The 12,056-nt window shown below is 37.7% G+C and overlaps 1 protein-coding gene across 1 annotated transcript in view; it reads right to left on the bottom strand.

Moving 5' to 3' along the window:
• Nucleotides 1-11,686: 11,686 nt before the first annotated feature.
• Nucleotides 11,687-12,056, bottom strand: part of CRIPT (CXXC repeat containing interactor of PDZ3 domain) — a 52,930-nt gene continuing 52,560 nt past the window's right edge. Inside the window, exon 6 of the mRNA XM_061211121.1 lies at nt 11,687-11,754. The gene's annotated coding sequence lies outside the window, so the exon portion shown is untranslated. The remainder of the gene's footprint in view (nt 11,755-12,056) is intronic.

The raw sequence follows: 12,056 nt of genomic DNA, 5'->3' as shown, positions 1-12,056 counted from the left end.
GAGCCACAACTACTGAGCCCGTGTGCCGCAGCTACTGAAGCCTGCACACCTAGAGCCCATGCTCCGCAACAAGAGAAGCCACCGCAATGAGAAGCCCGTGCACCGCAACAAAGAGTAGCCCCCACTCACCGCAACTAGAGAAAGCGTGTAGCAACGAAGACCCAACACAGCCAAAAATAAATAAATTTATTAAAAGAAAAAAACCCCATGAAATTGACAAGTTTCAGCCAACAGCCATCTAGGAAGCTTTCCTTAGCTCTAAAGCTCTCTTCCTCAGAAATCACAAAATCTACAAATTATAGAACTAGAACTGTACAATATCTCTGAAGAGTATCTAGTCCCAGCTCTAACTGAAACTATCTTCAATTTTTTAAATGTCTCACACGAGGATTCTACAGTCTTTCTTTTGGCCATTACGCACCCCCCCCCCACCTTTTTTGTTTTTAAATTAATTAATTTTTAAATTCCTTCTCATATATTTTGGTTTCTCTATTTGCAATATTTATCCTTCAAGTTTTCATTAAGCACTAACTCTTCTATGTGAACATTAGGAAATGTCAATTATACATTCCCCTTTTTTCTCTTCAGTTGGTAAGACTTGGACTCTGTCTTTAGGAGATAGCCAGAATTCCTGCTTAAGTGAGGAATAATACTCGATAAAATTATTTGTGCATCTGGTCTCTGAGTGTTTGTAGAGAACATCAGTTCTACTGACCACACTCTAATTTTGTTCTGGGGACTCTGGTCCTCCATACTCTCAGGGCTTGGGGAGAATAGCGATATCTCTACCCCCATGCCTCAGGGGTGAAACATGTGACCTTGGTCTAGGTCATCAGTATATCCTATTCCCCTGGTCACAGTGATCCATTCTAGATCTACTAGAAAAGTTGGCTCTGGATTTGAACCTACAGGTAAGTAGCAGCTTGCATCCATATTGGGTACACGAGGTGAGAGCTTGCCCAAGAATGGAGCCAACGTTGAAGATGCTGAATTGAGAAATGGAGAGAGAGAAACCAAGTACTAGGTCATACTGTTTGAGCCCTGGATCAAGCTTCACCTGAACCAGATACTCTAAATTATTCAGTTACATGAGCCAGTAAATTTACCTTTTTGATTAAGCTACTTTGGATTACGTTTTTCACCTCTGGAGAGCAAAGGATTTTTAGTTGATGCAACATCTTCAAACAAAATTAGACAAATTAAACTCACGTTGTTCCCACGGTTTGCCAAATTACATGATTTCCCCAGCTAATACACAGACTCCTTTCTTCTTGCATCTAGAGTGAATCTACCCTTGCAGCATACCTGTCTAGACACCAAACCAGAAATCTCTTCCCCTTCCCCTAAAGACTCCTCCAGTTCTATGTTTAAACCCAGCCCACTGGTGAAGTTAAAGAAAGAAGGGAACAGATGGCAACCTGATTCATATTCCTCTTATAGGGAATTAAGCCAATTTATTTTGGGGGTCAGTTCCAGTTCAGTTTCAGCAGTGAATGAGAGTTGTTTGAATCCATTTCTAGTTTAGGCCTGTAATCATCTGCAGTAATCCAAAGTCCTTCACAAGGAGAAAATATTTGGGGGAGTTAAAATTTTGTTCCAGTTTGAGAGAACTATGTAACGTAGAATCAAGTTGCACCTGTCTTATTAGGCATTTTGTGCTAAAAGAGGTAGCATATGGGCAGGAGAGGGAGGTGATTAATAGTATACTTAATACTAAAATAATCAGCCTAGACTGCATCCATAATAAGCTGTGTCATAAAATCTACTCTTTGGATTTGCTTTTAATATTTCTAATCCACATGAGAGCATATTTTGAAATATCATATAGTATCCACCAAATCACTAAAAGATAGGTTGAAACATACTGTGAAAATTTTGCCTCTTTTAGAAGAGCAAGTGTCTTGTAGGTGAAACATTTATGGCCTGAGTTTGAAAATTTTTTCTAATTAAATTGATAGTCTGTCAATATCTCAAGGCACTAAGACTTAGTGAACAATTTGGGGACATTGATTATCCTCTAAAATAAAAAGTAAAAATCTAGGTTTAGAATATCAACTGGACCTTTATATATATATATATATATATATATATATAATATAATTATTATATATTTATAATATAAATAATTTCAAGACACTTACAGAATGCTCAGCTTGTTCCAGGATATTTTTTGTTAGTGGGTGGTATACAAACAAGAGATAGAAAGACAGATGCCATCTATATATTTTACAAAAACACCTCTTGCTGGTGCATGTGTAAGCAGGGAGTCAGATTTGACAAAATGCAAAGAGATGTCTTACAGATGGCACACATGTGCAGAACAGGTCTTCCCAAACTGATAAGGCTGTAAAAGCAGTTGTCATGAGTATGTGCAAGTCTGTTCACATATGTGAACAGGTATGTGCACACCTGTTCTACAAGGAAATTCCCACTCGTAAATATGAACCTTCAGAATCAGAGCCCAAGGCTAGCTGAGCTTAGTTCAGTTTTCCACTAGTTCAAGAGAGACTATGACCACCAAAATGGATTGCATATCTTTTTGTGACTCTTCTGAAACATTTATGTTTCCCCTGTCTCTGTGCTATTTGAGGTTAAAGTTTAAGATTAAAATCCTCTTACTTGGTCCTCGAAGAAATAACCATAATTAATCTTATAGCATTAAATTCACTGGTGATGTGCTTTGAAGGGGATAAACTCCTGCAAAAATAAACTGCAAAAAGTCTTGGATATACAGAATTTCAGTGCTTCAAATGATGTAATTTTCTATAATATTTAGCATGCCAGTTTTAGTTTGGTATTTGTATAATAGGAGATTTCGAAGAAAAAGCTAAAGAGAGGCTAATTTGCTTGGTGGTACTTCTGTTCTTTTGTTCTTTCAGAATCTAAAATTAACCAACATCTGCAGTGTCAACAGGGACTCCATATGGTATTCAAGTTTGTGCTTTTCCTAAATAATGCATTTGAGGCAATGTAATCTGAGAGGAATTCTGAGGTGATAATGAGTAGACTGCCTTATATAGCACTTTATAGTTTCAAAATGATTTAACAACTAGGACCTTTTTTGATCCTCACAACAACATTAAGAGGCAACAAGATCAGGTATTTCTTCTTATTGTCGAACAGATGAGAAGACAGAGGTCCAAAGTATGGAAGAGAGATGTCCAGAGTCACAAACTCGGTGAGTAGCAGAGTGAGAATGAAACCCTGGCCATCTGGTTCCTAATCTAATGCCCTTTCTACCAAATTACTAGGATCAAGTTATTGACAACTCAAGTTAAAATAGCATGTTTTCCAAATAATAGATCCCACAAACAACTCTGTAGGGAAATGGAAAGGACTCAATACCAGAAACTAAATAATAAACATGTATGTTTAGTTTCCCAGAGTTTAATGGATTTCATTTGATCAATTAAGTTCACAGATGATTTTCACTGAAGTTCATCCTGGTTACTCTTGTGATTTCCTATTTTACCTACTAAAAACAAGTTTTCTTCAAAATGCTTTTTCTTCTGTGAAATCACACCTCATAAATCTTTATTTGTCATATCTAGAAAATTCAAAAACTTTCCAGTCAGAGATGTTGGAACTAAGTGTTTTCCTTCCAGTAATAAATTATAATTTACATCTACCTGAGTTTTGAAACATTTTGTCTCAAGTCAAACTTCTGTAAATGTCTACATCATAGCAATCATTCAGGATTTCTAGGACAAGAAATGAAGTAGTTTAAAGTCAAAGAATTTATTAGCTTGTGACTGATACACAGGCATAAATTTAGAAGAACCCTATTTTTGAAAGCATAAATAACATTATTGCCAATCCACTTTACAGAAATTTCTAGCTATGTAATATTACCATGTCTACTTTTAAATGCAGAGAAATTCAGAGGCTTCCATTTCTTCAAAGTTGGAGGCTTAAAAATTACGAATGCTGGCATTCTTGAAGAGGAACATTGTGAGTTTGTTATAACAAAAAGGTACTGGCGTTTGCAAACATTGATAGGCAGCTAGATTTCCAACAAGTGGAAACACAGAACTATACTGGCAAAAGGAGCAGCCAGCAAGCATTTTAATCGTGATTTGGCTCAGTCTATGCTGGTTCTGACTTCACAGAAGTTCATCTTTAGGAAGCACCTTCTACCAAATGGAAAGCTGGCAAGAAGCAACACTTGAGATTGCTGACACCGAAGCAACCAGAGCTTACATAAAACTGAAAAAAAAATTTTCCCCATTATTTTTTGGATATGTCTCAAAGAACCCCAAACAGAAAAGCAATATTTAAATTTGATATTGTCCAAAACATTCTTGCAACTCTAATACCCTACCTACTCCATGTCCAGGATTGGTGGAAATACACTAAGCATTTTTGAAAAGGCCATCTAACCGAAGCAGAAGAATGCTATCTTTCCACGCATGAGCATACTTGGATATGGGAGTGAAAAAGAAGAGAAACTGGGAGAAAGAGACAAAGGGAATGACTTGGAATGTACTTTGCTAGAAACAAGTAATTGGGAGGAATTGGGGGGAGTTGGAGAATTTGGGTAGAAAAGCCTTCAGAGAGGGGAGGTTTAAACCATTTGACAAGGCAATAACTCTATCTGGCTAGTAATAGGCATCTGTAAGGAAAGAGCCAAGGGTGATAGAAGGGAGTGACTATGGTGGTACCATTTGGAGGTAATCTGACTGCAGAGAGATGGCAAATGCAGAGATGGGGACAAGGCAACAGCAGGAGGAAGGGAAGTGCCCAAGGCGCCATGAGAACCCAGACTGCAGTTGTTTTTTCTTCGCTTATTCAGTCAAATCTAGATTTTCTCTCGCCTCTCCTACCATCTCTACACCTCTGCCCCCCACTGCAAGAAAAATCTGTGTTCACAGGCCCAAATTTGTTTAACTTAGTCCTTATTCACCACTGAATGATTTGTGGAGACTGGGACTGGTGATCATTATTTAGCAAGGACTTCAGCATTAATCAATCAGAATTGGAATGATATAACTTTGTTCCCAGTCAACCCACTCACAACCACAGACCTTTTTGAGCTACAGCGTAGTAATGTGGTCTCTTGGCAATTCTGCTGCTGATTAATGGACTGGACTGAAAAGGGTTGGAAGGGCCAACACAACTCCCACAATAGGCCAATGCTTTTCTGCCAGACTGGCTTTAAAAAATTTTTTAAAAAGCAGCTGATCATGTCAATGTTAGCCAATACCTGTATTGTTTTCCTGAATTATAAAGCACAACAGTACATCCTGTTCTCTCACAATTCATTATTAGAAGAAAGAATATGAGGAAGAATTAGACCATGCCTATAATATACAAGATAGGTAGACAATTCTGTGCCCATTGGAACATGTCATTTGCACACTGACACGGTAATGGTTACTCTCAAAGTTAGATGCAATATCACCCCCTCTTCCTCTCCCTGCCTAGAGGCAGTGGCTCTCAGAGGCAGTGCGACAAGGACATGGTCTTGCCAGCTGATGCTAAGAAGGACCAAAGACTTAACTACATACATATAGCTCATTAACCTGCCTCTCCCAAATCACCCAATCCACATACATCCTTGCCAAAGGAGGAATCAGGTTCCCCAAGGTCATCCTAAGGATGATTGTGGAGGGTAGCTGGACCCATGGGACTTTGCTTTCTTTTCTCCACAGACACCCTTATGATGGCTTGTTGGGGCTTGTGCACTCTCAGGAAACTGATTTCTCCTCTGTGAAAATATCGAGAGCCTGGAAGAATGGAACACAACACGACTGATTCCTGAATCCCTCACCCTGTTGGATACGTCCCAGGGTGGAGTTGTTACTGCCGTCACAAATAATTCAGCCCTGAATGAATGAATCAACGTGTTTAAAAGAAGTTTCCGAATATGTCTAAAACACTAGGTGCAGAGACTTTAATGCCAATTAACAAGGGCAATTTAGAATAGAATAGAGGTAGGAAATTAGGAACGTGAAGAGGCACTGTGATATAGTAGAAAGAGCCAGCTCTGTCAGTTACTAGTTGTATGCCTTTGGTCATTATGCCCATGTCTCAGTTTCCTAAACTCTAAAATGAAAGGAATTTGGTGAGAAAAACTTTTGAGAAATACTCACTTATGTTCTCTCTCTGTATCTTCCCTTGGGTTGAATTCACCAAGGGTTTACTCTTGCCAGCCCTCCTTGTCATACTTCTCCTTCACCAGCCCTTTCTGGCCTCCATGTTTTTTCACTGGTGATATTTTATTGAGAAAGACTGGTGGCACCTTGCAAAATATCATATGCTCTCTCCCAAATCCTTGAATATTTTCTTCTAGGTTGGAAAGGAGTATCTTTCTTCTTCAAGTACCCATATCTGATGTCTGCATTGCCCTGAGGAGCAACTTAGAGTAACACCCAGAGCTAGAGGACTGAGTCTTCGGTTAGCTTCTCTGGGGCCATGTGCTAATTAAACAAACAAAATAAAATTTAACAAATTTTTTATGCATGTCTTTGTTGTTGTTGCCACTGTGGTTTGATTGGTGAAGAGTACGTTTAGTATGTCAGGTCTGTGCTGCACTTAGAAAGGGGTAAAATAAGTAAAAACCTTGCAGGATTGGTTGCCAGCTTTTTTGATCTCTTATTTGACATGATCTCATGTGTGTTTTTCGTGGTAGAAGACATATATTGCTATGTTCTTCTAAGGCTATTTTCCTCACATTGCGTGCATCTCTCTTTAAATATTTTAGAAGGAAAAGTGATGTATTTTTTGGTTTGTTTTGTTATTATTATTATTTGTAACTTAGAGAGCCTAAAATCTTTTCTTTTTAATGCTTTAACTGTGTTTAATGCATTGTCCATTTTTTAAAAATTAATTTATTTTTTTGGCTGCATCAGGTCTTAGTTGAGGCATGCGGGATCTTTCGTTGTGGCATGGGCTTTTCACTGTGGCACGCGGGTTTCTCTCTAGTCATGGCACGTGGGTTTCTCTCTAGTTGTGGTGTGCAGGTTTTCTCTCTCTAGTTGTGGCACATGGGCTCCAGGGCATGTGGGCTCTGTAGTTTGTGGCAGGCGGGCTCTCTCATTGAGCTCAGTAGTTGTGGCCCGCAGGCTTAGTTGTCCCGCGGCATGTGGGATCTTAGTTCCCCAACCAGGGATCGAACCCACGTCTTCTGCATTGGAAGGCGGATTCTTTACCACTGGACCACCAGGGAAGTCCCAGAGAGCCTATAATCTTGATTCAGTCAAAATAATCTTTGGATCCCTTTGTGTTTCATGCCAAATAGGCTTTCTCAGAACTTGGTAAACAAAGTAAAACGGTATTCAAAAATCTTCCCTTTCCACTTATCTTTCTAAATTCTCCCATATAGCTGAGGAATTGCCATTCTGAGAGGTGGTGGGGAGAGGAGGCAAGAGCACCCTCTAATTTCAGGCCTCCTAAATCTGGATTCCTTATGTTGTTCAAAGAACCAGTATTCTGACAATTCTGCAAAAAATAATGCAAATATTGTTCTCCCACTACTAAATGTGGTCATATGGTCTATCTCTTAAAGTAGAATTTATTCCTTCTTTTTTAATTAAATGAGAAATTAAAGGAAGTCATGCACAAGCTTTCAGAGAAATGACTATAATATAAAAAATGCAGTTCCAGCCAGAAAAAGAAAAGAAAAAATGTTGAAATGTGGAAATAATATGAGGTCTTACTCAAGTAGATTCTTATGCTCCATCCAAGAGCTGAAAGAATTAAGAAAAACGTTAAAGAAAGGTAGAAGAATGCACACAATGGAGAAAAGCAGTCAAGGACAGAAAATAATAAGTGTATAGAGTAATAAATTGGAGTCTGGGATGATTCTTAACTAAATCACTTTCAAATTGCAGTTTTCAAATTAAAAATGAGATTGAAAAAACTCAATGCCAGAAAACAAAATGAATTTGTAAAGAAAGCCCATTTTGAACTAAGCCTTCACAGATAAGGTCACCTCACTGGAAGGGTTGAAACAAAACAAAGTGGCACAGGTGAGGACATTTGCTAAAAAACAAACCATCATGACTTTACTACATCCACCCAATGTGCCAGATATTCTCCCAAAGGCAAGTGTCTTTCCTTATGTGGTCTACTTCCAAAAGGGATGGGGTTTAGTCAACCGTATTAGTTCTATGTTGCTGTGTAACAAATATCCCAAAACTGAGAGCTTAAACAATATTTATTATCTTACAGTTTCTTTCTGTCAGGAATCCAGGTACAGCTTAGCTGGTTTCTCCCACTCAGGGCCTCTCACAAGACTGCAATCAAGGCATCAGCTTTTTAAAAATTATAAAAGTAAAATATATACATACTTTTGAAAAGTATAAAAGCATATAAAATGACAAGTGAATTCTCACCCTTTGACTCCATCCCTAGTCCCACCTCAACTTTAAAGGTAAAGAATTTAACTGTTTCTTAGATATTCTTCCAAATATTTTAAATGCAAATACAATGTGTGTCTCTGTGTGTATTTACACACATGGGATCATAATAATATTGTTGTATACCTCTCTCTTTTAAAAACTTAACGATATGTCTGGGAACCCATAGACCAGACCTATCTCATTTTTTTTCTTGATTGCATACTATTCTGTTGTATGGCTGGCTGTATCATAATTTATTCAATGAGTCCCCACCTAACAGACATTCATTTCCACCACCACCACCCCCAACTTTTTGGCTATTTCAAACAGTGATGCAATGGGCATGCCTATCTTTGCATACTTTGGTGAGTTTATCTTATAGACAAATCCCTCGCAGTGGAATTACTAGGACAAAGGATATGTGCATTTAAAAATTTTAAAGCCTCTTCTTATTATAAAATACAAATACAGAAAACCAAACAAAGTAAATGCAGAGCTTAATGGATTGTTATAAGGCAAGGCCCCTTTAACCATCACCCAGATCAAGAAAGAGAACTTTGTCAGCAACGAAAGAAGCCCTCCATGTGCTCTGTGATCAAAACTTCCTCCCTCCCTGAAAATAACCACTATTCTGACTTTTATAGAAATCACTTCCTTCTATTTTTTTGTAGTTTTACCACCCAAGTGGCATCCATAAACATGATAGTTTAGTTTTGTCCATTAAAAAAACTTTTCATGTATCTTTTAAATCTCTTTAAATATGCAGTTTTCCCTTCCAAACTTTTCTTTTCCATGCAATTTCTCTGTTGAGGATCTCAGGGTTGTTGTCACATGAGCCCACAGTGCTTTCCAGTGAATACCCCTTAGCTATTGTTGAACTTTCCTGTCCCCAGATCTTTCGGATACACTGTTTCTCTTGGATTTCTCTGCTTCCTCCTGCATAGGTGCTGATAACATGCAGGTCTTCTGGCTATCCCCTTTCATTGATATTTTGATATTCATGGAGCTACTGTGTCACCTAGCTTTACTGTAAATATTTTCAAGGGTTTTGAGTTTTGCTATCTAGTTACTTTGTTTTGGGGAAGGGATCTGGGGGCATTCAAAGCTATGCTACCACTTCCTCCATCTTCCCAGAATTCCCTCCTCGCTTTAAAATTTGGTAGATATGACCAAATTACCTGGAGGATGATGTGCTTTCTGTGGAAATTTGCTTTAAATTAATACACTTCCTATTCTTAAATAGCAAAAGGAAAATAGTGAATATTCTAGGAAGAGGCTGTACGTGCTGTGCATTTTCATTCTGAACCTAAAGTCTGTGAATAGGTATCAGAGAGCTTTGTAAATAAGAGCTGGTGGGATCTTCAGTTGTGTAGAATTTTTATAGAATCTTTATGGACTGCTCTGAGATGAATAAGGCAGCTGGAGGACAGGGAAACATACTGCCTTTCAGAGGCCCAGTCAGGAGGAAGGTGCATATGGATCCTTCCATAAGCCATAGCATCTTTGAAGCAGAAACTGAAGATCTCTGTGGGGTCGTTTGAATATAAATATGTTGAAGGAGTTTATTTGGGCAACTCTCAAATCACAAGTCATATGTCTGTGTTTTTTCAGCTTTCTTCAAAAAGTAAGTCAGCAGGGATGGACAGTTGGTTTTTATTATATTCTTCCATTTCAACAGGATTCTCATGAACGACATGTAGCTTCTGACAGGGACTTTCGTTATGTTCTCAAAAAAATTGCTTTTTTTGTCCTCATATTTCGTTTATGTCTATACTGTAAAATTGACTCCAAGGCCTCTAAAATTAGCAATGGACATAGTATTGTCTACTTAACTAGTGCAAATATTTAAGAAAAAGAAAACATTCTGTATTTGACTATCTTTCCAGACTGATGTGTGGAAGGGTTCCTAGTCATTGACTAATTATATATTTTAGAATATTAGACTCAGCAATCTTCTTATGCTTGGGTCAGCATTTGTCCCTGTGAATTTTGTGTTCACTCCCAATACTGAAATATGATGCCACCTACTCAGTGGCCTGAGTATGTAAAGGTGAAGATCCCACTTACATGTCCATGCAGCCCTACTGGCATTGAACCTGTCACTAGAAAACTCAGGATGAAAACTCAGTAGAGGCTTTCTTTGGGAAGTTTTGAGGACAATGATGATTCCCTAGACTAAAAGTACTTAGAGTGGACAGTTCAGTGAAAGATTAAAGACACTCTGGACAATTTTCCAATTTTAATCTGCTTTTTTTAAAAAAGCTTTTCCTGAGTGAATGGATACAATGCTGCCTTTTTTGAAGACACACCAATGAAACATTAAAATGCATCATTTTCTAGAACTAATTAATTTACTTAAATATATATTGCTGTCATATTTGTGTTAATTCTGCAGAGTACTAGCCCTCAAACTATCTAGAAGGTCCCAAAGGGAATATTACCTCCTAAAAACTTAAAACCCATACACTCCATCCATTCCTCATCAATCCACAACATGATTTCTATCCATCCAACAAAAACATTCATAGAGCTAACTAAACTACCACCAGACATCTGCAGTAAGAAGTATAACCTATAGGATAGTGAGGCATTTCTCATGTAGTTATCAGAGTAAAGCCTCATCAATTATTTACTATACATTTGCTATACACAAGGCGCCATGCTAAATCATACTCAATGTTGTGGAGTCTATTTTTAAAGTAGTTAATTATTACCTAAATGAAAGTTTCACAATTGACGTTTGTGAAGTATGAAATGTCAAAAGCTGTATTTTTAAGTACGAGGCACAGAAGATACTGTTAATTGCTAAAATTTATTTGGCCTAAGAGACCTATTTTCTCCTTGCTGCGTTGGCTACACATTAGTTGGAGAATGGGAAGTCTTTTCTTTTTGTTGTGTTTTCAACATATACCCAGTGGAAAAAAAAAAAAAAAAGATGACAAAGAACCCCTATGGGCCAGAAGAGAAAATGGAGTTTAGTGAGAGAGTAGAAATATGGTAAAGAGAAAAATCGGGATGTGTAGGGAATAAGGAGAGGGTTTGTTGATTTGTATTTTGCAGGAGAAAAGGAAGGATATGTTGGTTTTGTTTTGTTTTGCATGTTTGTTTATTTTGAGCACATAGATGAGTGCTTAAGTGTACACAGAAAACTAAAATCAGGGAAGAGAATGTAGCAGTAGACAAGGAGTTTTGAAGGAATGTTCTAGACAGGTGTTTGCTTCAGTAGAGCTGTTTTGTTTTTGCAGTAAGGAAATTTATATAGCAATGAAATATCTGGGTAAGAAGCATGGATTAATGACAAACTGTGGTGTGAAATACTGACCTGTTTATTATTAAAGAACTATGTAGACATCAACCTGGATATATATAGAATCGTGGTAGTCTGTACCTCGAGTACTTATTGCCTTCTCTCCTGGAAACAATACACATCAATATAAACATGAAGATCTAGAAAAGTTCCAGAAAGGTCTCAGAAATGACTTGAGGACTGTTGACTTACTGAGTGGGGTGAAGCACTTTGGAAAGAAGACTGAACAGAAACATGATTAGATTTTATGAAAATATGAAGTTTATACACTGTGTAATCAGGAATGATTCACCAGATTTTCCATCACTAAAACTAAAGGGAAGAAGGAGCCATTGAACTTTGAAAGGAGTAATTTTAGAACATGTAAGAGGAAATTCTGCTTTTAGTCTTTGAGTTATAAATTCGTC

The sequence above is a fragment of the Eubalaena glacialis genome, chromosome 14, assembly GCF_028564815.1.
Source record: "Eubalaena glacialis isolate mEubGla1 chromosome 14, mEubGla1.1.hap2.+ XY, whole genome shotgun sequence".
NCBI lineage: Eukaryota > Metazoa > Chordata > Mammalia > Artiodactyla > Balaenidae > Eubalaena > Eubalaena glacialis.
This window is presented reverse-complemented; position numbering and strand designations above follow the sequence as displayed.